This window comes from Macaca nemestrina, chromosome 6 (assembly GCF_043159975.1).
Source record: "Macaca nemestrina isolate mMacNem1 chromosome 6, mMacNem.hap1, whole genome shotgun sequence".
NCBI lineage: Eukaryota > Metazoa > Chordata > Mammalia > Primates > Cercopithecidae > Macaca > Macaca nemestrina.
Window position 1 is genome coordinate 23,640,591 of NC_092130.1, and position 27,509 is coordinate 23,668,099.

The 27,509-nt window shown below is 39.7% G+C and overlaps 1 protein-coding gene and 1 long non-coding RNA gene across 11 annotated transcripts in view; one reads left to right on the plus strand and one right to left on the minus strand.

Moving 5' to 3' along the window:
• The window catches only part of LOC105482381 (sarcoglycan delta), a 1,038,167-nt gene that overhangs the window by 14,474 nt on the left and 996,184 nt on the right, over positions 1-27,509 (minus strand). The window lies entirely within an intron of this gene.
• LOC105482383 (uncharacterized) lies at positions 6,254-27,323 on the plus strand. Its single transcript, XR_011624544.1, has 3 exons — positions 6,254-6,344; positions 6,906-6,990; positions 27,041-27,323. It is a non-coding gene; the product is annotated as an uncharacterized lncRNA (long non-coding RNA).

The window sequence follows — 27,509 nt, forward strand, 5'->3', positions numbered from 1 at the left end:
TAATTCTTCAGATATATGTTCATATTGATTTATTTTTCTCTATCTCTCATATTCATTGGAGTTTTGCTTTTTGAGATTATATTTTCATTTCTAGCAATTCCGTTTCATTTCTTTTCTAATAAGTTATTTTTATATGCCTTTATTTTTTACTCTTAATTTATTCATGTGTTTCTTTATGCATAGTAAACATACTTACCTTGTTTTTTCCTCTGCTAATTCTCATAACTGAAGTCTCTGGGTCTGCATTGGCTACCTTGTTTTCCTGCCTGCTGTCTTGCTCACGGTGCCTTGTTTGTGAGTGTATTTTGTACTTCTTGACTGTGAGTTCATATTGCTTGGATTTTTATCTGCAGGAATTATTTGAAGCCTGAATTTAAGATGGTTTTCTCTAGAGAGGATTTGCATTTGTTTCCATCACACACTGGTACCACCATGAACTTGGACCCACTGTAAACTAATTTCTCTGCTTGAGGTTTCAGGCCCATCCAAGTAATAAGAATTCAGCTAGGCTACAGGCCAGAGTGAAGGCCAGTTTGAAGTTATCAAGTGGTAGAGAAATTTATTTTTTTCCCTTTCGTTCAGTGCAGAGGTTTAAGACAGGCAATTTCCCTTGTAGTCCTCTGAGTGGAAGGGCCAGGTAGGGAAGACTAGGCAGATTAGAGTCTATTTCATCCTTACACTGAGGCTTTGGTACGTGGGGGCCCCAGTTTCATCTGTGAAATCTCTAAGACTCCCCACTTCAGTGAACCCCAAGATTTGCTTTGTTCCCGTAACCCAGAAGCCCATGAAAACTGAAGCTAAATTTCATCTAGGTTAGCAAAATCTATAAAATTAAAGGGGCCTCAATGATCAGTTGATGTCTCTGTGTTCTCATGCTCCTTTAGGGCTTGAATGTTGAATAATCTTAATTGTTTTCAGAGGGCGGACTGGTTAGGGAACTTAAAACTACCATCTGTGTTGCCCTAGATGTCTAGGTTTCTGACTTTTCAAAAGATTATGGAATTTGACATGGTATGGTAAAATCAAGTCAACTTTAAAAGTTGGCAACTTCTTTTTAAATTATGGATGTGGCAACTTTCTAAGAATCACATCCAGCTGAAGAGTCGTCAATTGGCTAGAAAGCTCCATGGAGGTTTGTTGATCATGGCTCCATTAGAGAAAGATAACATCTATGAATGAGATATATAATTCCGTGTATTATAGGAATTTGTCCTTACACATTTGGGAGACCTGGTTAAACAATTTAGGTAGGGTTGTCTTTGTGTCTGATGCTGGAGCTTGAAGTCAGTGGGGTGGGAGTCAGGAAAAAAAGATGGGTGTGAAGTAGGGAAGAATGATGATGAACTGGAACCCACGACAATCTCCCACCACTTCTGTCTTTCTTCCTGAAACTCAGCATGTACCTAGCCCAGGAGCTGGAAAAGCTAGAAGAGAAATGGTGGGAGCCAAAAGACTAAAGTCTCGGGCTGCTGCCCCACACTAGCAAGGTAATCGAGCAGGTGATCTCCAACAGTGCCTGTGGCTCTGCACTGATTTACCAGCCCAAAAGGAGTATGGCAGATGCTGCATTCTCACTTTCCAAACGTCATGCAGCCATGCTAACTCAGGAAAGGATTTTGGGAAATGTAGTTCCAGCTCAGCTAGGTTGATACATTATAAATCCACCCCACTTTGTTATCCCTGTTTTATTTTTAGAGACAGGGGTCTCACTATGTTGCCCTGGTTTTGAACTCCTGGGCTCAAGCAATCCTGCCTTAGCCCCCAGAATAGCTGGGATTACAGGTGTGCACTACTATTTCTGGCTCAGGTATCCCTGTTTTAACTGCCTGCTTTGGCTTGAACACATGGTACTCAGGGGAACCAATTTCAACTTGCATTATAGAAATTGGCTTAAATAAAATAAGCACCAGAAAATAGGAAGAAGGAACATAATCTTCTCTAATTATAAAAGTTCTACTTTTAAGTCAAATAAGGGTCACTTTGAAACTCAAGTTCCTTCTTATCTCAAATAGGTATTTAAATTTTATCAATGAAGCTGCTAGGTTTGTAGAGAGCTGTTGAAAGAAAAATCTATGCATAATATTCTAGGCTTCTGCTCTAAAGATTTAAGAAATGGATTGGGTAGTCCCATTTGAAGACTATTTCTCTCAGAAAGCAGTGATATTCTGTCCTCTAGAGCAAAACCATTTCGAGATTTGCTTTTATGAAAGGCAAGCTTGGCCATTACAAAACATTATTTTGAATCCACTCTTCTTTCCCAGTGTAGAGCTAGTTGATTTATTTAATAAACATTGATTCTACTGGGCTTAAGGGGACACAGAAATGCAGAGGGACCAGCATGCAGCATAAAGACTTGTAGAAAGAAAGTAATTTTGTGGGTTAAAAGAAATTTAAACAAAGTACATAATGTGGTATTAATAAGAGGCAGGGCTGGGTGCGGTGGCTCATGCCTGTAATTCCAGCACTTTGGGAGGCCGAGGCAGGTGGATCACCTGAGGTCAAGAGTTTGAAATCAGCCTGGCCAACATGGTGAAACCCTGTCTCTACTGAAAATACAAAAACTAGCCAGGTGTGGTGGCGGGTGCCTGTAATTCCAGCTACTGGGGAGGCTGAGGCAGCAGAATAGATTGAACCCAGGAGGCAGAGGTTGCAGTGAGCCGAGATTGTGCCACTGCACTCCAGTCTGGGCACCAGACCAAAAACTTCATCTAAAAAAAAAAAAAAAAAAAAAAAAAAAGTAGGAAGCAAGTGAGGTATGGCTTTGCAGAATAAGGATTTTAAATGGTGATATAAGGAGCAAAAAAGATTCCTGTGATGGTTAATTTTATTTTTCAACTTGACTAAACCAAAGGTACCCATACATTTGGTCGAACATTATTCTAGGTGTGTCTGTGAGGGTATTTCTGGATGAGATTAACATTTGAATCTGAAGAGTAAAGCAGGTTCCTCCTTAATGCGGGTGGGTTTCATCTAATCTATTGGTAACCTGTATAGAACAAAAAACTGAGAGAGAACGTTGCCTGTCTGCCTACTTAAGACATCAGTATTCTGCCTTCAGATTGGAATTTATATAAATACCATCTACTCCTTGGTTCTCAGTCCTTCTGATGTGAACTGGAACAACACCATCAACACTCCAGCTTGCAGACAGCAGATCATGGTACTTTTCAGCTTCTGTAATTGTGTGAGTCAATTTCTTATAGTAAATCTATGTATGTCTAGTTTTTTCTGTTTCTCTAACACAGTGGAGAGTGCACAAGAGGTAGCAAGAGGACTGCAAGGAAAGTAGCTAGGAGTCTGTTATTATCCACGTGGGAGAAGATGGTGATTTGGATTTGGTGGTGTACTGGATCAAGGCTGATTTCTAGTGCTGTAGATTTTATTACCAGTAGATGGTGGAGGTCAGCCACTGAGAGAGGGAAGAGAATAAGCAGAATGCTTATAGAATATAAGGACAGAAAATTGTGAGTCCAGTTTGAAATATGTCAATTTGAGATGTGTGAGTCATCAAGCAGAAATGTGGACATGTAGGGCTACAGATAGTAAAGTGGGAGGTGTATGTGATCATGGTTGGTGGAGTATTTTCATATCACTGAGTTAATGGTACGTTGTGTATAAAACCCCAAGAAAAAGAAACCTGAGGCCGGACATGGTGGCTCACGTCTGTAATCCCAGCACTTTGGGAGGTCGAGGTAGGCAGATCACGAGGTCAGGAATTCAAGACCATCCTGGCTAAGACGGCGAAACCCCATCTCTACTAAAAATACAAAAAATTAGCCGGGTGTGGTGGCGGGCGCCTGTAGTCCCAGCTAACCGGGAGGCTGAGGCAGGAGAATGGTGTGAACCTGGGAGGCGTAGCTTGCAGTGAGCTGAGACTGAGCCACCGCACTCCAGCCTGGATAACAGAGCGAGACTCCGTCTCAAAGAAAAAGAAAAAAAAACCTTGAAAACATAATTGAATTCCATGGAGCATCCACTGTCTCTTTTTGGCTGGTGAGACTAGGAAGGTGCAGTTGAGGAACTGATTGTCTAGCCAATTCACCGTGTACATTGCATCCTCCCAGGGTAAACACTTCCTCTGAAATGCTCTCATTTCTATAGCTAGACATGAGGCAAAGCTCTGACCAGAGTTCCAAAGTGCCCAGCCTCTGTTACCCTCTGAGAGGGTTTCATAGCTTGTGTTTGAAGACGTGTAGTTTTTGGCCCAGGGAATATGACAAGGAGAAAATTGGTCATCTCTCCCAGGTTTATCAAGCTCTGAGATTTTTCTCTATCAAACCTTCCTTTCATGGCACATTTCTGCGTTCAGTTGAAACCTCTGCTCAGCTCAAATTCCACTTAATGGACCTGTGAAACATGGGGAAACTGGGTCCCTTTCCTTCTTGGCTGTACTTGGAAGTCTCATGAATCAAAAAAATCCTACAAAACTTTAAATGTTATCACAAAGTCTGTTTTGAAAACTCAGAGAATAATTTATTTGCTGTTGGCATTATCAGTTTGTTCTCTGTCTCAGGCTCATTTTTTGTTGAAATTGTTTTTGTTGAAACAGTGATTACTTACCCAGATTTCTCGTTTTCATTTCCTTCATCATAAGAATCTACATTAATCACTTCCAAACCTAGACAAGCTTTTAGATCATATTCTGTTTCCATCCTCAGAGAATGGAGACAATGGCTTTTGTTACTTTGGGGAGCGACCTTCAGAACCTCATAAAAGCCAAATAATATATGTGGTAGCTGAAATAGAAGAGGTTAGCTCTGGTCTTTCCTAGGAAACAGCAGTTTCACACCAACACCTAGGATTACTCTGTGTGTTATAAGTTTGAGAAAAATAATAATCAGAGAAAGTTATGACTGAAAGGGAAATAACTTCGAAAAAACTGGTGGGAAGGTGTAAAGTTGGTGTATTTTTGGCCAATCAAAGCAGCTGCACTTGGGGAGTTCTCAGATTGGGTGGGAGATTTCAATGTGGTCAGAATCACAAGGGGAGCTTTTGCAACTTGGGTCACAACCCACACAAAATCAGAATGCCAGGGCATTTATTGATTTGAATTTTTTCTTTAAGGAGGTGGTTGAGAACCATTGATGTAGACTGACTTAGCAGATCTTCAAACGTTAATAGGGAATCCTGCATTCCACTGATGAGAACAGCATGCTTAGGATGTTGCTTCTGAGGACAGATAACCCAAGTTACAACCCCAATAGCTAAGCTAACATACTTGATAAAATAAAGATCTACAGTGCCCACCGTGTGGGTCCATTATACATCTGTGTTGCCACTCTAATGCTGCTGTCTATATAAAACTTGAGCAAATGAGTAGGATTCTTTAATTCAAAAGTTGTGTATCTCTAAGAAGGTGACATTATTCACGGCAGTCTTTAAAGTGTATACATTTTTCAAACAATTTCTTCATTGACCTGAAGTTCATTAGCACTCACTGAATCTTCAAGAGCTCAGTTTAATTTCTACTTCCAGAAAACCACTTGAAAAATTGTTCCCATATTTTAGCTGTGCTGTTTGATCAACACTAATGAACCGACAGCCATTTTGAACAGTGTAATGGGACATTTGAAGTAATGGTGAGTGAGATTTTAATGCCAGGCAACTTTAAGAACATGATATTGGCTACCATCATGTTCAGCTCCATGGTCCAATTAGTCTTCTGCCTGGATGTTAATAATTTTGACAATAAAATTATGACATTTTCCTGCAACACTTGTGACCCATCTTCTATTTTCGAGTTAAGCTTTTTCAGAGTTGGATTCAAAGGAATCACAGAGGCCTAGGGTTTTCCAATTAAAGTCCATGGCAAGTATCACTGACAGATTTAGATTCATACAGCATAAATGAATCCATATTATATACCATGGGTGTGCTTTTTGAGTTAGGTATTCTAGCTGGTATTCTGTACCAGCTCCATTTGTGGCAAGAGGCAAGGGAGGTTCAGAGCGGTTAAACATTGTGGCCAAGACCATGTGCTTAGAGACTTGTAGATGAAACCCAGGTCTCTGACTCCTCACTAGTATGTTTTAATAATATTCCATGGTTCTGATTGTTTAAAAGTAGCTTTTATATTGGGTAGAAATATCTTCCAATAACATATGTCATCTGCAGCTTTCATAGGCAAATACACACAGTTTATAAAGACAAGCATTCTGGTTATTTTCAAGTTTTCTTTATCCAGGCTGAAGAGAATAGTTGACAGATCCTCTAGCAAGTAGACTAAAGTTATCTTCTTGGTCATCTTACCCTGCAGGAAATGGGAGGCCCACCTTCTGCTCTCACTCTTGATATATCAATTTCCTTCTCATCCTTCAAGACTCAATTAGATGTCTCTTCTTTAGGTATGATTCTGAACAACTTAAGAGTATTATTGCAGTCTAGTTGCATTAGAATTGGCAGTCTCATTAGTGTTATCTTTCACTAAGCTTAGGAAAAAAATATGATGCTAGGGCCATATTTTGTTATGTTACCCTTTTAGATTTTCCCTAAGGGCCACAATTTCCCCCTGTTAATCTATCTTAAATTACCTTATTCTTCTAACTTACTAGCAATTTCAGGCCACCTGACAATCTTTTATTCCAAATTTCTTGGAAGGGAATGTGGGAGAGTTCTTTAAAGCTTGAGCTTCAGGCTCAGGATTTTGAGCTGAAGCACCTCATCTGCTGAATGTTTCACCTTGGAGAAGGCTTTTTGAGGCTGAGCCGTTTCTCATGTTCAGAAGAGATACTGGTGTCTTCTTTGTAGTACTGTTATAAAGATGAAATGTGGAATTGTAGGTGAAGCCTCAGGATATGGCAGTAAGTGATTGGTGGTAGTGTAGTCATTCCCCCCCCCCCCAAACTGGTTAGAACTGATGATTCCTTTTGTTCCTAATCCCCTCTCTGGTGTTCCTGATCCACAAGAGGCACCCTGTTTTACATAATGGCCACATAACAGACTGCAAAGAATTTGAATGCGGACAGTAATTTTAATCCAAATTGGTCAAAGGTAAGTGACCAAAAATAGTCCATTCTTCTTCCATGCTATGTTTTTGACTGTTAAATTTACTAAAACTTTAAGAATTATGACAGAGGAAAAGCTTGACAGATTCTATGTAGAATTTGTCAATTACTTTTGCCAGAGGTCAAAATTGATCATAAATACTGTGCCTTAGTAGCCTAACATGGCTTCTGAACTGTGAATAGAAGCTGGGATTTTGTAGCAAATGGTGTTCCTCAGAAATTGAGGTTTCCAAGATGACTACATATGAAACTACAAACATCATAGTAGCAGTTTCCAGAGGGATTCTCTTTATGGTCCTCCCCATACCCTCTATCCCCAAACCATTACATTCTTTACACTGTGATTCTTTCTAAAATGAGATAGAAACTAAATAATTGATCTGAATATCAAAGAAATGATGTACATTTCCATCTTCTCAACTTTCATTAGACTACTGATTTTTCAAGTCTGGAACTCCCAGAGAAAGAGGGAAGCTGCCATCTTTGCTGTTTCACAGCCTTCACTGGTGATACCTCCAGGTACTGGAAAATCTGAGGTGATTAGGAACTGGAGTGGATACCCAGAAAACTGCAGGAGGACTTCAGAAAAGTGGCCAGACTGTTTTTTTTTGTTTTTTAAAAAAAGGCATCCAGAGGTCAGCAACCTCAGAGACTGAAGGTAGATAAGCCTACTAAGATGAGAAAGAATCAGTGCAAAACCACTGAAAACTCAAAAAGTTAAAGTGCCCTTTTCCCCTCAAATGACCACATTACCTCTCCAGCAAGGGTTAGAAATGATAGAAGTAGAATTCAGAATATGGATTGGAACAAAAATGACTGAGCTAAAAGAGTACATTGTAACCCAATGCAAGGAATATAAAAATCATGGTAAAACACTGCAGGAACTGACAGATGAAATAGCCAGTATAGAGAAGCATGCAACCAACGTGATAGAGCTGAAAAACAGACTACAAGAATTTTATAATGCAATAACAAGTATTAACAGCAGAAAAGACCAAGCAGAAGAAAGAAAGAATTTCAGAGCCTGAAAAAACTGCCTTTCTGAAGAATGATGAAAACCTCTGAGAAATATGGGATTATGTAAAGAGACCAAATCTATGACTGATTGGTGTACCTGAAAAAGATGAGGAGAATGGAACCAATTTAGAATACATGTTTCAGGGTATCATCCATGAGAACTTCCCCAACCTAGGTAGAGAGGCCAGCATTCAAATTCAGGAAATGTAGAGAACCCCAGTAAGATACTCCATGAGAAGATCATCCCTAAGACACATAATCATTAGATTCTACAAGGTGGAAATGAAAGAAAAAGTGTTAAAGGCAGCTGTGGGGAAAGGACAGGTCACCTACAAAGGGAAATGCATCAGACTAACAGAAGACCTTTCAGCAGAAACCCTATGAGCCAGAAGAGATTGGGGGCCAGAAATCAATATTCTTTAAAATAAATTCCAACCCAGAATTCTTCATAAGAGAAGGAGAAATAAGATCATTTTCAGACAAACAAATGCTGAAAGAATTTACCACCAACCTGCCTTACAAGAGCACTAAAAGATCATTACCAGCCACTACAAAAACACACGGATGACACTATAATGCAACCACATAAACAAATCTCCAAAATAACCGGCTAACATCATGATGGCAGGATCAAATACACATGTATGAATACAGAACCAAGACCCATCTGTATGCTGTCTCCAAGTGACCCATCTCACATGCAGTGACACACATAGGCTCAAAATAAAGAGGAAAATCTACCAAGGAAATGGAAAACATTAAAAAGCAAGGGTTGTAATCTTAGTTTCTGCCAAAACAGATTTTAAGCCAATAAAGATTAAAAATACAAAGAAGGGCATTAAATAATGGTAAAAGGTTCAACTCAACAAGAAGGGCTAACTATCCTAAATAAATATGCACCCAGATTCATAAAGCAGGTTCTTAGAAACTTTCAAAGAGACCCAGATTCCTATATTAGTGGGAGACTTTAACACCCCACTGAAAATATTAGATCATTGAGACAGATATTCAGGACATGAACTCAGCTCTAAATGACTTGGACCTGAGACTTATATGCAGATCTCTCCATCCCAAAACAACAGAATATACATTCTTCTTGTCACCACATGGCAGTTACTCTAAAATTGATCACACGAGCAGAAGTAAAACACTCCTCAGCAGATGCAAAATGACTGAAATAGTAACAGTCTCTCAAACCAAAGCACAATCACTCAAAACCATATGACTACATGGAAATCGAACAACATACTCCTGAATGACTCTTGGGTAAATAATGAAATTAAGGCAAAAATCAAGAAGTTCTTTGAAATTATTAAGAACAATGTATCAGAATTTCAGGGACACAGCTAAGGCAGTCTTAAGAGGGAAATTGATAGCACTAAATGCCCACATGGACAAGTTACAAAGCTCTCTAGTTAACAGCCTAACATCAAACAGAAGTAGAGAACCAAGAGCAAACAAATCTCAAAGCTAGCAGAAGACAAGAAATAACCAAGATCAGAGCTGAACTGAAAGAGAGAGAGACATGAAAAACCCTTCAAAAAAATGAATCCAGGAGCTGGTTTTATGAAAAAAATTAATAAAATAGATAGATTGCTAGGCAGACAAAGAAGAAAAGAGAAGATTCAAATAAACACAGTCAGAAATGACAAGGGGGACGTTACCACTGACCCTACAGAAATACAAACAACCATCAGAGAATATTATGAACACCTGTGCTCATAAACTAGAAAATCTAGAATAAATTCACGGACACATACACCTTCCCTAGACAGAACAGGAAGAAACTGAATCCCTGAATAGACCAATAATGAGTTCTGAAATTGAGGCAGTAATAAATAGCCTACCAAACAAAATGGGCCCAGGACCAGAGAGATTCACAGCTGAATTCTACCAAATGTATGAAGAAGAGCTACCATTCCTACTGAAACTATGACAAAAAATTGAGGAGGTGGGACTCTGCCCTAACTCATTCTATGAGGCATCATCCTGATACCAAAACCTGGCAAAGATAGAAAAAAACAGAACCTTCAGGCCAGTATCTTTGATGAACATTGATGCAAAAGTCCTCAATAATATACTGGCAAAATGAATCCAGCAGCACATCAAAAAGCTTATCTACCACAATTAAGTAGGCTTAATCCCGGGATGCAAGTTTGGCTCAACATATGCAAATCAAATGTGATTCATCAGATAAACAGAACTAAAGACAAAAACAGCATGATTATCTCAATAGATGCAGAAAAGGCTTTTGATAAAATTTAACATCCATTCATGTTTAAAACACCATAAACTAAGTATTAGACCCATAGCCAGTATCATACTGAATGGGCAAAAGCTGCAAGTATTTCCCCTTGAAAACCAACACAAGACAAGGAAGCCCTCTCTCACCACTCATTTTCAAGTACTGGAAGTTCTGACCTGGGTATTCAGGCGAGAAAGAAAGGGCATTCAAATAGGAAGAGAGAAAATCAAACTATCCCTGTTTACAAACAACATGACTGTACATCTAGAAAACCCCATGGTCTTAGCCCAAAAGCTTCTTAAGCTGATAAGCAACTTCAGCAACGTCTCAGAATAGAAAATCAATGTGCAAAAAATCACTAGGATTCCTATGCACCAACAACAGTCAAGCCCAGAGCCAAATCAAGAATGAACTCCCATTCACAGCTGCCACAAAAATAATAAAATACCTAGCAATACAGCTAACCAGGGAAGTGAAATGTCTCTAAAGAACTACAGACCACTTCTCAAAGAAATGAGATGGCAGAAATGGAAAAACATTCCATGCTCATGGATAGGAAGAATCAATATTGTAAAAATAGCCATACTGCCCAAAGCAATGTATAGATACAATGCTATGCCTATTAAACTACCATTGACATTCTTCACAGAACTAGAGAACTATTTTAAAAATCATATGGAACCAGAAAAGAGCCCGAATAACCAAGTCATCCTAAACAAAAAGAATAAAGCTGGAGGCATCATGCTACCTGACTTCAAACTATACTACAAGCCTACAGTGACCAAAACAGCATGGTACTGGTAGAAGAGCAGACACACAGACCAATGGAACAAAATAGAGAACCCAGAAATAAGACCACACACCTATAACTATCTGATCTTTGATAAACCTGACAAAAACAAGCAATGGAAAAAGGACTCCCTATTCAATAAATAAATGATGCTCAGATAACTGGCTAGCCATATACAGAAGACTGAAACAACCTGTTCCTTACATCATACATAAAAATTGACTCAAGATGGATTAAAGACTTAAATGTGAAACCCAAAACTCTGAAAACCCTGGAAAACAACCTAGGGAATGCCATTCAGGACATGGGCATGGGCAAAGATGTAATGATGAAACGCCAAAAGAAAAAATTGACAAATGAGATGTAATTAAAGAGCTTCTGCACAGCCAAAGAAATGAAGAAACTATCAACAGAGTAAACAGACAACCTACAGAATGGGAGAACATTTTTGCAAACTTTGCTCTTGTCAGATGCAAAATACCTCATTAAAAGTAGGCAAAGGACATGAATAGATACTTTTCAAAAGAAGACATATATGTGGCCAACAAACACATGAAAAAAACCTCAAAATCTGTAATCATCAGAGAAATGCAAATCCAAACCACAGTGAGATACCTCACACCAGTCGGAATGGTTATTACTAAAAAGTAAAAAAAAATAGATACTGGTGAGGTTGTGGAGAAAAAGGAATGCTTATACACTGTTGGTGGGAGTGTAAATAAGTTTAGACATTGTGGAAGGTAGTGTGGCAATTCCTTAAAGACTTAAAGACAGAACTACCATTTGACCCAGCAATCCCATTATAGGGTATATACCCAAAGGAATATCAATTATTCTATTATAAAGACACATGCACACATATCTTTATTACAGCATTATTCACCATAACAAAGGCATGGAATCAACCTAAATGCCCATTAATGATAGGCTGGATAAAGAAAATGTGGAACATATACACCATGGAATACTAAGCAGCCATAAAAAACAATGAAATCATGTCCTTTGCAGGAACATGGATAGAGCTAGAGGCCATTATCCTCAGCAAACTAACACAAAACAAAACCAAATACTGCATGTTCTCACTTGTAAAAGGGAGCTAAATGATGAGAACACATGGATACATACAGGGGAACAACATGCACTCTGGGGCATTTCGGGGGTTGAGAGGATCAGGAAATATAATGAATGGTTACTAAGCTTAATACCTGGGTGATGAAATAATCTGTACAACAAACACCCATGTCACAAGTTTACCTATGTAACAAACCTGTAATTGTACTCCTGAACTTCAACTAAAAGCTAAAAAAAAAAAAAAAAAAAGAAACCTCACAGAATCTAGGGTCTGACATTTAGTAGACCTGTGATTTTGGATAAGTGTTCAACTTCTCTGAATCTTAACTTAAAAATAAAGGTAATAAAAATTCTAATTATATCCTTGTAATATATGTGTACATTGTCTTTAGTATAGGTCTGGAGTATATTGTGGTACAATTATGAAAGGAGGTGGAGAAAACCTCTCAAATGCTGCTTAATTATCGGAGATGCACAATGAAAAAATTTTAACTCACCTCTTTTCAGCCATTGTTTTGATATTTCAGGTGGTTCTCTGTCAGAAGTATAATTTCATTCTACTTGGCCTCTTGGGATTTTTACACTTCCTTTGTTGAAGACCTAAATGGAATGACTTTAATCTACATAGTAGCTCACAAAGTTATGAAACTCTAAAAAGAATTGTTCTGTTTTCACTTCAGGGCCTTGATGAGAATGGGACATGGGATGTTAGAAGTTATTTTCAGTTCTGCCTATGGATGGCAATGAGAATATTGTACATTTTACTGTTTTCTTGTAGGATGTAACACAGAAATGGAGAAAAATTGCTTATATATACTAACCTTGATTTTATAATGTATTTTAAATAAAAGATCAGCCTAGGATGTCTCATCTTAAAAGATCAGGGCAGTAAGACACTGATAGAAAAGATAATAATACTATTTATTAATATTCATTGGATGCTTCTTGTATTCCAAAAATTACTTAAATCCTTTATGTGTATCATCCCATTTCATGCTTACTACAACCCTGAGAGATAGATCCTATCATCAATTCCATGTAGTCAAAATATGAGAGTTCATAACCTAGTCTCACTGCCTCACTGCCTCTGAGGCCTTTGCTTTAAGCCACTGTTAGAAATATTTGTTAATACATGTGGGAGATTTTCACCGGAGAGATAGAGAGTAAACTAGGGACTTACTGTCAATGCCAGTCAGGGGAATGCTAAAGGCATGCGGCTATAAGGAGGACTTGTTCTCAAAGGAAAGCTCAGTATGTAATTAGTACGTAAAAGCTCCTCAGAAAAATCCAAGAATGATGTATAGCATATGCCATCTTTTGATGCAAAGCAAATTCTCTACATGGTACAGATATCTCTGCTAATAATCTTTATCAAGATTATTTATTACAAGGTATTAAAATAATTTTTTTCAATTACTTTCTAATGAAATGTACCAATTACCTTTTGAATGGTGACATATGGCTGTAATCTATTCCAGTAAGGATAAATCTTGTTTATATAAGGTTTCAAGGGCTCCTTCCTGAACTGCATTAATTACAGATGTAAACAAAGATAGAGGATTATTATCACATTTATCGATAAATCCTCAACTTCATTGCAATATAGTTCTCTGGGTTAGACAACATTTATCATCAGTTAATTTTCAACAGTTATGGTGTAACTCTTTTATAGAAGTGATGTTTTTGCAACCCAGGTGATTTTGGAGCACGTTTATGAATGTGTTTGAATCCTGGGGTAGTGGGGGAAGAAGTCACACAGACCATTGTGCATGGTGAAGTTGAAAAAAATGCTACTCTAAGCAACTGTTGGGTTATCTTTTGGCTAAGAAATAACTATGACAGAAAAATATCAATCACTATTTTAAAAAGTCTTATCTTCGGGTGGTGGAGGGCACTGCTGATAAAAAAGAATCAAGCTTCTGTAAGTTCTAAGCATGTGCAGTGACTCTACCTTTTTTTTTTTTTTTAGACAGAGTTTCATTCTGTCACCCAGGCTGGAGTGCAGTGGCACAAACTTGGCTCACTGCAACCTCCGCCTCCTGGGTTCAAGTGACCTCCCAGGTAGCTGGGATTACAGGCATTGCCACCACACCCGGCTAACCTTTGTGTATTTGGTAGAGATGGGGTTTTGCCATGTTGGCCAGGCTGTTCTACCTCAGCAGTAACTTTTTTCTGAATGTGGGAGGAGAGAGAGGAAGGTACCATTACTATGAAAATTCCAGTTTCCAAGCAAAGGAAAATCTATCGTTTTGATGATTGCTTTCTTCCCCATTCAATGCTACCATGGGTTTCAGAATGGACTCTGAGATTTGTCACGAAGTTATTGTTCTCTATTTCTGATTATCTTTTTGTCTTCTTTGGAAACTTCTCCAACTGTTACAAGAGGATAACACTAGTAGTGACCTCACAAGATTGTGGGGAGGATAATTGAGGTATTTAATATAAGATACATAGAACAGTGCCCAGCACACTTTGCTATTTTAAAATGTTAGCTATCTTATTGTTTATGGATTTAACTATTTAATATTCACAGGATAAACAGGAAAGTTTTACCTGTTCTTATCTCTTCCAACTGCCTTTTGTACTTTACATTGAAAATAAATTTGTATAAAAGACGGAAGGTGATTTACCAAGGGAAACCTAGTATATTAATTACCTTCTCTATTAAGTTCTACGATAGGTAATTTATGCATATCTTATTTAGTTCATGACTTATATAATATTGGCATTATTATTCTCATTTATGAAGAAACCAAGACAGAGAGAAAAAAGGGATTTAGCTTATGGAACACATAGATAAATAACAGAGATAAGGCTCAAACCCAGATCTAACTTCACAGTTTTGTATTCTTTCCAGAGCGCTTAAGAATTTAATTTTAGCATATACTTGGAAACACTGCTATTCTAACATTATTTTTGCCAACTTTTGCTAATATTTTGAATCATTTTAAGAACCTGGGTATTCTTCAGTTCTATGTGTTTTTAACAATTGACCAGAAGATAGTACTGGTCTGTCTCCAATCAAATACTGAACACTCACTGTCCATTGACAAAGATTTCTTGCTTGACCAAATTTTAGTCGGGCATCTGAACTTTCTCATGCCTCTTTTCCCCTATCCTTGTAAAATCCAGCTTTAGCAATAACTCCCTATGCTACCCTTGTTATCAGTGTGAGTTCCTCATCCTCCACCATCCCCCTGGGTCTGATCACCTGGTCTTTCTTCTGCAAGAATCCTGCTGGGTCAGTTGAGTCAGGATCTCCCTCACCCCTGATGCTTCCTCTTAGTTATTTTCCATCCATTGAGCCTCACCCTGGTTCTAGGCTGTACATTCCCAACTTGCTGTGTTTAGAGTTGAGCCCAATTTCTCTCCCTGGCTGTGAAACCGCAGGTGCAGTGCTCCCTGAACCTATTGCAATGGTCCTAAATAAACATTACCTTCATTTGGAACACTATTCTATAGATATTTGAGGCTTGGTTATGTGTTACCATAGTACTAAATGTAGAGAATATAATGATGTACTGTTTAACAGATTCTATTACTATCCCTGTTTTGCATCGAGAAAACTGAGGCACAGAGAGGTTAAGTAACTTGACCACAATCATACAGATATGTAGCAGCAAAACTTGGTTTTGAACCCAACCATTCTGGCCCTAACATCAGCACTAATTGCACTTCCTCTCCTGTGGAAGATAAACCTGTAAACCTGACAACTGAAATATAAGAAAAAGCAGTTATTGTAAGAGGATTAGAATGAGATGGAGAATCTGAGCTGGGCTTGGTGGGGCTAACCCACACTTGAGGGAGGGGACCTTAAGGAGAAAGAAACAGGAGACGGAAGAAAGATTTCTTCAGGCTGAAGGAGCATAAAGAGGTTATTAAGCCCAAGGAGTAGGAGAGGGGTGAGCAGGCCATTAGAACCTTGTTGGCTGGAGAAAGGAGTATGGGGTCTTTCCTTTAAAGGCAGTTAAACAGTGAATTACATGGTAGACATGGTAAGACTGTGTTTAGAGAGACCATCTGGCTTCAGGACAGAGAAAATATTGCAGAGTATGGTACACAAGTTAGAAAGTAAATAGAGGTTAACGCACAGAGGAATGACAACCAGATTTATGTCCTAAGTCTGGCAACACAGGACAAGGAGCAGGGAAGAACCTAAAGGGTTAGATTTTGGACATGTCCAGATGCCCGTGCTGTTTTCAGGAGAGACAAACATTCTTAGGGGGCAGTTTTATTAGGGTCTAAGGCTGACCCTCCTCATAATTATTGTAATAGGCCAGGTCTCTGAAAAGAAAAGAAGATGCAAATAGCTCTAAAATATTTCAGGAAATTCAGAATGCTTCAGTATGGCCATCTTCAAGATGGATTACATGACGATAACGACTTAGACATAAAACAAGATCAAACAGTGACATAAATACAATTGAGAAGTGCAAAATGCTTCAGAGATGACTAGAATTTGAGAAAGGAAATATTAATATCCAGTACTGGAAAGTGACAGATAGAAAATAGTTGACAGAAAGCATAAGAGTAATAAATTACCAAAGAGAAACATGGATGTGCAAATTAAGAGTTGTTGATTGGAAAGAAATTTTTTTTTTTCTTCAAAGATGGGAAGATCATTATGTTGTGTGCAGACACATTAGTCAATTTATCAAGCCTGCCAATGCCCTTTCTGAGAAATTCTGTTCCCACAACCCCTGCTGAGCAGGCAGTGGGCATACTCCCTGGACTGAGATACTTGGAAATGGGCTGGTAGGATATTTTACCTAGGGCAAGAGTGTGGAGTTGGCCAGTCTCTGTTGGCCACTCTGGCTAGGGCTGGGGTGGCCATTTTGTTTCACTGCCAACAAAAGCAGGGACCCTTCCCTCCAGAGAAAGGGATCATCTGTCTTACAGATGGAGTCCAGTTCCTATTTATGGAACCCATCAGGCCCAGCTGGCTCTGGACTCTATCACACTCCTGTTTCCTCCTCATACATTTCCATAGGCTGGCTTAAGTAGTCTTGTTTCTTTCTAACCAATTCATCCAGGGCTAACACAGCTTTACTCAGACACTCAGTGATTTTAAGAATACCTATTAAAGTAGGGAGGCCCTGGCCCAACCTTCCTTGCAGAAATGGCTCTCAACAGCATTTCTAATATGCAATGCTTCTTGATCAAGTATGATTGTCCCCTGAGACAGTGTATGTCATTCTTAGAGCTCTCATTCTAGACAACTCCTTAGAACTCCAGACTCATATTGTTGATCAACATCTCCGTGACTGCGTTTCATCTTAGACATCCAAACTCAATATACCCCAAATTAACTGGGGCATTTCCTCCCCAAATCTGACACTCTTACAGAGCTTCCTTTCCCAGCGAGTGGCATCACTGCCCTTAGTGACTACCTAGGATTCCTTTCCTGATGCTGTGGAAGTCCAGCAGAACGCTATGTGAAAGCCTCAGAAAAATGAGCATCCTGGAATTTCAATCATCTTAAGTTATATTTTACTGCCCTAAGTACAAAAAACACATTCTCAGCAAAGTAAGAAATCTTAAGCTGGAGGATTAAATATCCAGAAGAGAAATTTCTCAAGTCTCTCCAGATTGGCATGAATTGATGGCTATGGGATTGCGTCTGTTCAGTGTGTAGCCCTGCCAGTTTTCAGTGAGACCTAACTGGGGGCTTGCAGATACTTATACCCCTTAAACACATCATTCTGAAACTCTAGCACAATTAACTTACATACTTGTAAACAACCACCACAATACGTCTTTAGAAAGCCAAATCACTAGAATAATATCTAGTTATATTTTCTTATGCCACAGTTACATCTTGCTCCATTGTCCAGAAGTTACATAACAGTAACTAGGTGTCCTATGCAAACATCGTATTAAACTAACAATGGACAGTGCCTACCCTGGTGCAGTGCATTATCTTCCATGCCAGATGACCGAAATGTGCACATGACAGGCCTCGCCAGGGATTTCTGCAGTCTTCGTGCTCTCCCTTGCCTCCCAGATTCAAATCACCGTGATTTGGGTTTATCTCAAACTCTTGCAAATCTGTCACTGTATTTTTAAACCCACTGCTATCACCTTGATCCAATTCACTGTCATTTCTCCTCTGAAACATGAGAATAATTTCCTAACTCTATTTTCACCATCCACTTCCCATCCACTCTCTACATTGCAGGAAGAGTGATCTCTTACAAATTTGCTCATATTATACATGCATGCATACACACACACACTTGGCTTAAAACACTTCAGTGGACTCTCACTGCTCATAGGCTAACAAGTGAAAAATCTTAACATGGCCCACAAGCCCTACGTTGTCTGGATTTTCCTTACCTCTGATCTCTGATCTTGTTCGTGCCTTCCTTTCAGCTCTCACACATGCCACTCCTGTGCCAGCCCTTCTCCTGCTCATCCTCAAGAGCGCAAGTCAAGCATCACTCCCTCAGGGGAGGCTTTCCTCATCATTTGAACTAGCTCAGGTTCCTCCTATTACATGCTCTTGTAGCATCCTGAATCTTCCCTTCACAGCATTGTTAACTGCTGCAACTTTGCATACATTTGTGGGGTTATTTGATTCATTTATTTTCCTCACTAGAATATTAACTGCACAAAGAGAAGAATGTTTTTTCCTATTGTTTTGTTCACTGCTAATCCCATTGGTAGGATGATGCTGACAACGTTTAGGTCTATAATAAACAGGTGTTGAAGAAGTGAAAGAATGCTCACCATTCAAACTCTGGCACCTAGCTCAAAGATTGGAGCTTGCCACCACTGAATGAATATGTGACAGAAGAAAGATGTTCAGGAGCAGGATGGAGGTGACAGTTCAGTGGGATGCAGGGTGAGTGACTCTCCCTCATTTTACCTTTCAATTTCAGATAACCTGGTGCTCCTTCCCTTTCATTCCTTGTAGTAATCCTGGCAGATATATCATTTAAAATATAATTTCATCCAGTTCTGTCCTTTCCATTAAATTTGGTAGTGCTGGCATTACAGAAGCTTTTAACCCTCTCTAGGCAAAGGACTACTCAGAACTTCACATCCAATAGGCATATTCATTTTTTTTAAGTCTAATTTACTAGCAAGAGAAGATTATACAAAAAGCTTTTACCCTAAATGAGGACATATGTGATTCAGAAACTGATTGCACCTTTATTGGGCAAGATGGAGGAAAGATGGTGGCTGGGTCCCCACAGAAAGGTGATAGGATGTGTTTTGTCTTCTGTGGCCCCAGAGAGTAGTCAAAGATTCACACGTTAGAAGTAGAAGGGAGAGATTTCAGCTTGTTATAATGCAAAACATCCCATAAGTGGAATGGTCGACCTATAGCTGAGGCTGTTTATAAAGTCCAAATGGCTGGCTGCCAGGGAATGTATAAGAATAATTCTGGAACTGGAAGAAGCATTGGATAAGATAAACTCCAGGCTTCTTTCTCTGAGATTCTATATTTGGTGTAAAAGTACACGTTGTATTTTAGGCTTGGGAAGAGATACTAAAACACAGTGTGATAAGGGGAGCTTGAACAGCCATGGAATGATTTATCATGGTGAATTCTGAACCTGTAGCCCAGGATACATGGTAAAACCAAGCCAAGAGTAGTGGCTGTATAGACTTTATGACAACACTGTCATCGGGGCTTTGATTATAGTTGTGACAATATAAAAATCATTAATGTGTGAGTGTTCACAGCTTTCCTTCTTACTATGTCTGCCAAAAAACAAACTTGGTCTTGCCTGCTCAGATTATCTCCTCTGTTCTGTTTCCTTCATTTGCAGAATTTGTCTTTACTACTCTGTTTGTGTGGGTTTTTTTTTTTTTTTCAGAGCTTTCAGTACTGGGAGACGCAATTTGAGAGGAGAGACTAATTTGATCTACTTAATAAAAAAGAGACAAGGGGGAGGCAAAAGGAGAATCGACTACCTTGTGGGCTTCAGAGTTAGCTGAATGGCATTCCTTCCTAAATTACTTCACCAGGGAAATATGATTTCACTCTAGGAATAAACAACAGGGCACTCAAGGCTTATAGAGATCACATAGTCATTCAAGAAATAATCATTATTTCTGTGATTGACCATGCTTGTTTTTCAGGTGCCAAGTATTTTTGTGATCAATTGCTCTGGTTCTTTGGGAGTCCAATTGGGAAACACTAGAATCAAAAGAGAAAGTGATATGGACGTGACAGTCTTCCTTTTCTTTGCTAATGACCTTGCTTCCTATTTCACTAAGAAAAAGACAATCATCATAAGAGGACTTCCATATATTCCCACCACCCACTACTCACTCTGCATCAGTCCTCACCTTGTCTGTCTCCCACCTTGTTGCTCTGCATGGACTCTCCATGCTTCTAGGGTTCAGCCCTTGCTCACATTCTGGGTCTTTTCTTCCCCACTTGAGTGTACCATCTTGTTAGCCCCTCCTCTCTTCTGTATCATCAATTTTCCTTTCTCTCTTGCATCACTCTCATCTGCATACAGATGTGCTCCATTAGATTCATTGACCCCCAAATACCCCTTCAACTACTGCCTAATTTCTCTCCCTTTGATATCAAAACTCCTTTAAATATTTGATTATTTTAGCTCTTTCCATTTCCATGATGGGAAAAAACGGAACAGTCTAGTGCCAGTTTTGTTAGTCAATCTCCCAGCAGCATGTGACATCATTCAATACTTACTTCCTAGGTGATCTTAACCAGTATCCTAGCATGGTTACCATCTCTATACAGATTACTCCTATACTGACATCTTCTGCCTTGAACTCCATACTTGTACATCCAACTGTCTACTTATTTTTTCCTTCTGTATATCCAACTTGAAACATCTCAAACTTAACACATGTACACCAAACTTCTGATTTCTGCCCCTCCCCAACTCTCCAGGCCTAGGCCCCACCTGCTGCCTTCCCTGCCATTCCTGCTGTGTGCAGCCTCATCTTCCAGTTGCTCAGGCTACAATCATTGAGGCTATCACTAATCCTTTTGTCTCACATCCACACACTAACATGTCAGGAAATCCCATTATCTCTGCATTCAATATATATTCAAAATCTAAGCACTTTCCGAAATGTCTGCTGCTGCCATCCTAGTCCAAGCCACCATCCTATCTTCCCTGGATTTTGCAAAAGGCTCTTTAACTGGTCTCCTGGCTTTCCTCCCTGCCCCCATAGTCATTTCTTCTCACAGAAGCCAGAATGTAATAAAGGTGGCACATCTGGACCAAAGTGTAATCCTTAGAAAGCAAACTTTATGAGCAAAAGGTAACTTTGAGTGAATGAGAAAATAAAGCTTTCTTTGGGAGATTGCCTTTTGTTTCAGAGTACAGGCCCTCTGCTGGGCACCCATTGATTCTTTGCTCAAAACCCATAGGTGGTAGCCACCTCAGACAGGGTAAGAGGTCCACTCTTCACATCATCCAGAATGCTTCATAGCATCTGGCTCCATGCTGCTTCTCCACCCTCCTGTCAGAATATTCTGCCCCTTGTTCACGCTGTTCTAGCTACATCAGTTACTGTGCTCTTCCTTGAACATACAAAGCATGATCAATCCACAGGGCCTTTGCACAAACACATTTCCCCAAATATATACTTGGCTTACCCCCTTCTGTTATATGCTCAAATGTCAGCTGATTTGAAAGGTGGTTCCTGACCACCCATTTGAAACAGAATCCTCCCCAGATGCTCACCTTCTAATGGTCCTGCTTTCTTTTTCCTCCCTAATATTTATTCCTGCCTGACCTTTTTTTATTAGTTATATGGTCATTACATCTCCTTTCCCCATAATTGGTGCTTAATATCCATTTGTTGAACTGATGCTCAGTGACTGTTCATTGATACTTAGATAAAAAGCAATGGACACAAACATGGTCTCTTTTGGCTCCTTGTGGCATCTGAAAGTTCTGCCAGTCCTCATTCCCTCCTGCAGAGAAGGCAGGGATGGAGCTTCTGGGACTACAAGGGTAGGAGCCAAGTACTTGGAAGAAGCAATAAGGCATCTGAGGTGACTTACTCTCTCTATTAGAGAGTGTTTCTCTCTGGGTCAGTCTTTGGTAAAGGAGAACTGTGTAATCCTTATGACCCAAGTGTGATCCAGCTCTGCTTATCAGTCTACATTGGGGTTTGGAAATAAAAACCAACAGCTAGCAAAAAAAAAAAAAAAAAAAAAAAAAAGTTCCTTTGACTGCCAAAACCCTCTGTGCCTAGGGCCTAGGCTTAAAGGGTCGCCTTGTTGGTTCCCTCTACCTATCACCCCTCTTACAGACCTTCACTAGTGGATGTTCTGGGAACTTTCCTTTCATCATATGACAGCCATTTAAATTCCTGGGTCCTGGCTGTCTCCTAAGTTTCTACTGTATAGTGTAACGCCATCCACCACAGATGACACATTTAGGTATACACTCAGCAATGCTGTATGTCCACTCGGAAAATAATTATTATTGTGCTAGATTCAGCAGTTAGCCACAGTAAACTGAATCTTGCCCTCATTCAGGTTACAATCTCTAATAGTTAATTATATGTGTAAACTTGGCTAGGTCATGGTGTCCAGATATTTGGTCAAACATTATTCTAGATGTTTCTGTGTGTGTGTGTGTGTATACACACACACATATATGCATATAAAATATATGATGAGGTTAACATTTATATCAGTGGACTTTGAATAAAGCAGATTAGGCTCCAGAATGTGTGTGGGCCTCATTCAATCAGTTGAAAGTCTGAGTAGAACAAAACTGACCTCCTGGAAGAACAACAATTGTGTCAAAAGGCAGTCTTTTCTCAAAAAACGGCAACCTTTTCCTGGGTTTCCACCTGCTGGCCTACCCTGAAAATTTTGTGTGTGCCAAGCCTCTACAACTGTGTGACCCAATTCCTTAAAATAAATCTTTTTCTATTTTCCCCACCTTCCACTTCTCTCTCTCTCTGTATGTGTGCATATTTGTATACATACATATAAGAGAAGGTTTCTCTCATCAAGGGTAAGGGGGGGTAAGGCAGTAGAGGAGGAGCAGAAAAGGGTATTACAGGCAGAGCAAAGAGTTTGTGAAAAGACCTGTAGCCTTCCTTCTTTTCATCTTTTTATATTTTTATATATATATATTTTTGAGATAGGGTCTCACTCTGTTACGCAGGCTGAAGGCAGTGGTGCTATCATAACTCAGTGCAGCCTCAAAGTCCTGAGCTCAAGTGATCCTTTTGCCTCAGCCTCCTGAGTAGCTGGGACTACAGGCATGTGCCAACACACCTGGCTAATTTTTTTGATTTTTTATGTCGAAATAAGGTCTCACTTTGTTGCCAGGCTGGTCTTGAACGCATGACTTCAAGCGATCCTCCTGCCTCGACCTCCCAAAGTGCTGGGATTATATGTGTGAACCACCATGCCTGTTTCATCTTTAAAGCACTTGGAGATAGATACTATTATTATCCCTATTTTTAAAAAAAATTTTTTTTGTTTTTATGACACTGGGTCTTGCTATGTTGGCCAGGCTGGTCTCCAACTCCTGGGCTCCAGTGATCCACCCACCTTGGCCTCCCAAAGTGCTGGGATTACAGGTGTGAGCCACTGAGCCTGGCCTATTATCCCTATATTTAAGATAAAAAGCCAAAGCACATTGAGAAGAAACACCTTTCCCAAAGCCACATACTTGGGACATGGCATAGTTGAAATTGAGGGACTTGTGCTTTGAACTAACAAGTTACAGTGCCCATTCATATTGGGAGAATTAGGGAAACATTCATACCCTACTATTTTCTGACTCATCTGCTACTAATGGATTCAGCTTGAAAGGGTGTATTATTTTCATTTCATTCACATATTCCTCATGTGTACTGCATACATACTTACACCAGGCCTCACGCTAAAGGTTGGGAATTCAGAGACAAACGTAGCATGGAATTTAGCCTAATGAGGCTAAATTTAGCCTCATTTAGCTTAGCCTAATGAGGAAGACAGAGATGTTTGTATTACAATGCAGCTTGCAAACAGTAAGCCTCTTTGGAAGAGAAATGGGGAAGCCGACACAGAGAAAGTGGCTTTTGAGCTGCACTTGGAAAGATGTTTTACTATACCCAATTATGACAAACCTTGGTTACAGTTAAAACAGGCAGACACAGAAATGACTGTCAGGATGGAAGAACCTTATACCTACAGATCCCTAGAGGCACAGGCATATCATCCACTCAAGAGGGGTCACATGGAAAAGCCCTGGGGTTGGTCAGGAGGCACAGGGAGTAAAGGGAAAATGTAGGCAGGAGCCTCTATTGTGGGTTCCATGCAGAGACCAAGCAAAGACATAGTAAGCAAGCTTAGGATGGGCTAGTTTGAGGGATTTTTAGTGGCATTGGGTGGAGGGGCTGTCCCCAGTTGTCTGGCACCCTAGAGTGATTAGGGGAGCTAGAAAGTGAGAGTCTGATCATGGAGGTAGTTGGATCTGCTCCCTGGATTAGATGGTTTGCATATGAAAGAGGGAGGCTTGCAGGTAGGCAGCTGTTTGCTATGTCTAGGAATTCACCAACCCTGCAAGAGGCAGTTCCTCCAGCATCAGCAATTCCCCCATGATGTCAAAGGATCAGAATATAGAAAACAAAGATATTGTCAACACAAATGCATATAAGTTTATCCAAAAACAATGAGACAAGGCACTGCAGGGAGAACCACACCATGTACAAGACCACCGAGGCATGAAGGAGCCTCGCAGTTTTGAAGAATGACAGTGTAGGATGTAGTTGGAGAATAGTATTCAGGAGCTGCGTGGGAGTCAGTATTAGAGTGAAGCACTTTGAAAAGAAAGCTGGATCTTATCTCCAAGCAATGGAGTGACACTAAAGGCTGCAGGATTAGATGTATTGGTTAAGACACAGTGTTTCTCTTTGAGGCATCCCATGTAAAGTGACCCAGTTAAAACCAGCACAGCTTTTCTTAGCATGACTTTAAGAGGAACTCCTTTGAACTGATTATTTGCTCGCCATCTGGTGCCCAGGTAAATGCTTTAGATGTTTTCCTTTTAAAAATATTCAATGTATTAATTTCACACATGAGGAGAAATCATATTAAATCTCACTACATAATTAGCCAAACCACAAATACATTTTCAGAAACAAAGATGACTCATGTTGTTTCATAATTAAACCTTGAAAGGTTTAATTAAAAAGCATAATATGGAGAAAACTAGTTTAGAAAGAATTGGGGTTTAGCTTCCTGAATGTGTGCATAGAGAGCTTCTCTGTTCCACCCCTATCGAGGGAGGAGGAACAGATGTGTAAATGACATAGCAGTCCTTTACGGGGGTGGGCTGTGTTTCTATCATACATGACATGCTGTCTCAGAGACAAGGGAGCTAGTTAATGGGAAGGAGGAGCCTTTTAAGGAAACAACTTAAAGCATTCTAATCCTTCTGTGAATTACATCCGGAGAACACAATAGTGAACTGGCAATGCCGCAAAATAATGACCATAGTAGAACATTTAAGGAGTGGCTACTATATGCCTGGCACTATGCTGACTGCTTTGTACACAGTGATTCCTCACAACCACTCTGAAGTAGGTGGTATTATGCACATTTTTCAAATAGGAAGACTGAGGGCACAAAGGCAAGAGGCAGAGCTAAGACAACTTGTCTGACCTCAGGGCTGTCTCCATCACATTCGAGTCCGCTCTGGAAATCAGTGAGAAACCAGCGAGCCCTGGAGCAGAAAATGTGCAGTGGAAATACAGGTGCTTCCTAGCTGTGAGATTTCTAGCCTCAGTTCCTCATCCATAAAATGGGATAAGACAGTGGTAGGTAGTGGTGAGGTTTGAGTAAAATAATGCCCGTGAAACTGACAAGGGTAAGCCATGTCATGGATATCAGTTGTTAATGCTTCTTTCACCGGTGCTTTCATCATCAACATCAAAGTTAGTGCATCCTGGCAGGATTTTATGTCAGGGTATTTAGGAGCACTGTAGGGTAGCTCATCTGCCTAACAGGACCCCTTCACTCCCAGGCTGAAGAAAAGTGGAGTATTAAGGCTGTCAGGCAAATTTTTCTAGTTAAAAAATCATTTATACTAAATATAATTTCTGCAATACACGTTCTTTTCTTCCAAACAATGTTGTCAGTGCTCTGCTTCAAACCATGCAAAGACATTTAAGAATTTGTTTAAACATCTTAGCCTTGGCTCCCTGTGAGGCCCTGCAGGATTCTGGCCTGCTGACCCTTGTCTTGCACCATTCTTTCTAAGGACACCTTGGCACAGTGGCCACTCTTCTGTTTCTCAGACAAGTACTTGCTCTATGCCAGGCACTGCACAGAGCATCAATATGAGGATGATCTCTTTTAATCCTCACAAGAGCCTTATGGGACCTGGTGTTTATCTGTACTTCACAGTTGTAGAAATTGAGGCCCAAGCAGGTTAATTAACCAGACTGAAATGACATAGTTAATAAGTGGCAAGCTGCAATTCAAATCCAGGCACTCTTGAATTACAGTCCAAACACTTCAACTTCACACAGTATAGCATCTCTCAGTCTCATCTTGTCTAGCAACTCATAACAGCTCCAAGTAAATGCACATTGAATAAAGGAAAGATTGATGATGATGAAATGGCAACATGGATTAGTCACTCAGGATGGGGGAAAGCCAGCATAATGAGCAAGCCAAGGCTGACAGAAAAAGACCATTTGCAAACCCTAAATGTGCAAGTGTAACCAGTCCACCTTTCTTTTCAGTTGTGCCCTGCATAATCCTCATTGAGTTTGAAGCCTGACTTCAGCAACCAAATTACCCTTTGCTGATGAGTTTCCACCAGTCTTAAAGGCTATCATCTCCTGTCCTTTCCATTTACTCTACAGTCAATTCATAATAATTGCATTGAATTTAATCATTATTCATCTTACCTATTTCCTACCTCCCCCGTTCCATTATTATTTCTTAATTAATTTTAGGACCAAGACAAGTGGCATGCCATATGATGAGTGACCAGAAACGTTAGAAAGAATGGAGGATGTTTCCTGCAGCTTCGCTACTCTGGAGGGTGGAATGAATTGTGACAAATGTCAACTTTCGTGGCTCAATGAGCCCTTTCCTGAGCCTGTCAACAGTGAACTAAAGAAATAGAATCTCTCTCTCTCCAGTCAACAGTAGAACAGTGCTTGCGTTCCCAATATTTATGGATATGTTTATACAATTCTCACAAACATGACACCAACGGCCTGGGATCAACTCAGACAAGCGGTAAAGAAAAACAAAATGATTCTTTGAAAGGATGCATATTTAAAAAAAAAAATAAAAGATGTGCTTCAACTGAGATCTACATGATGTAGCAAACAAAAACAGGTATGAAAATCCCTTGAACTAAGTTTCACTGGATTAACACACCCAATCAATTCTCATTAATCACAACAGTTATGTTCT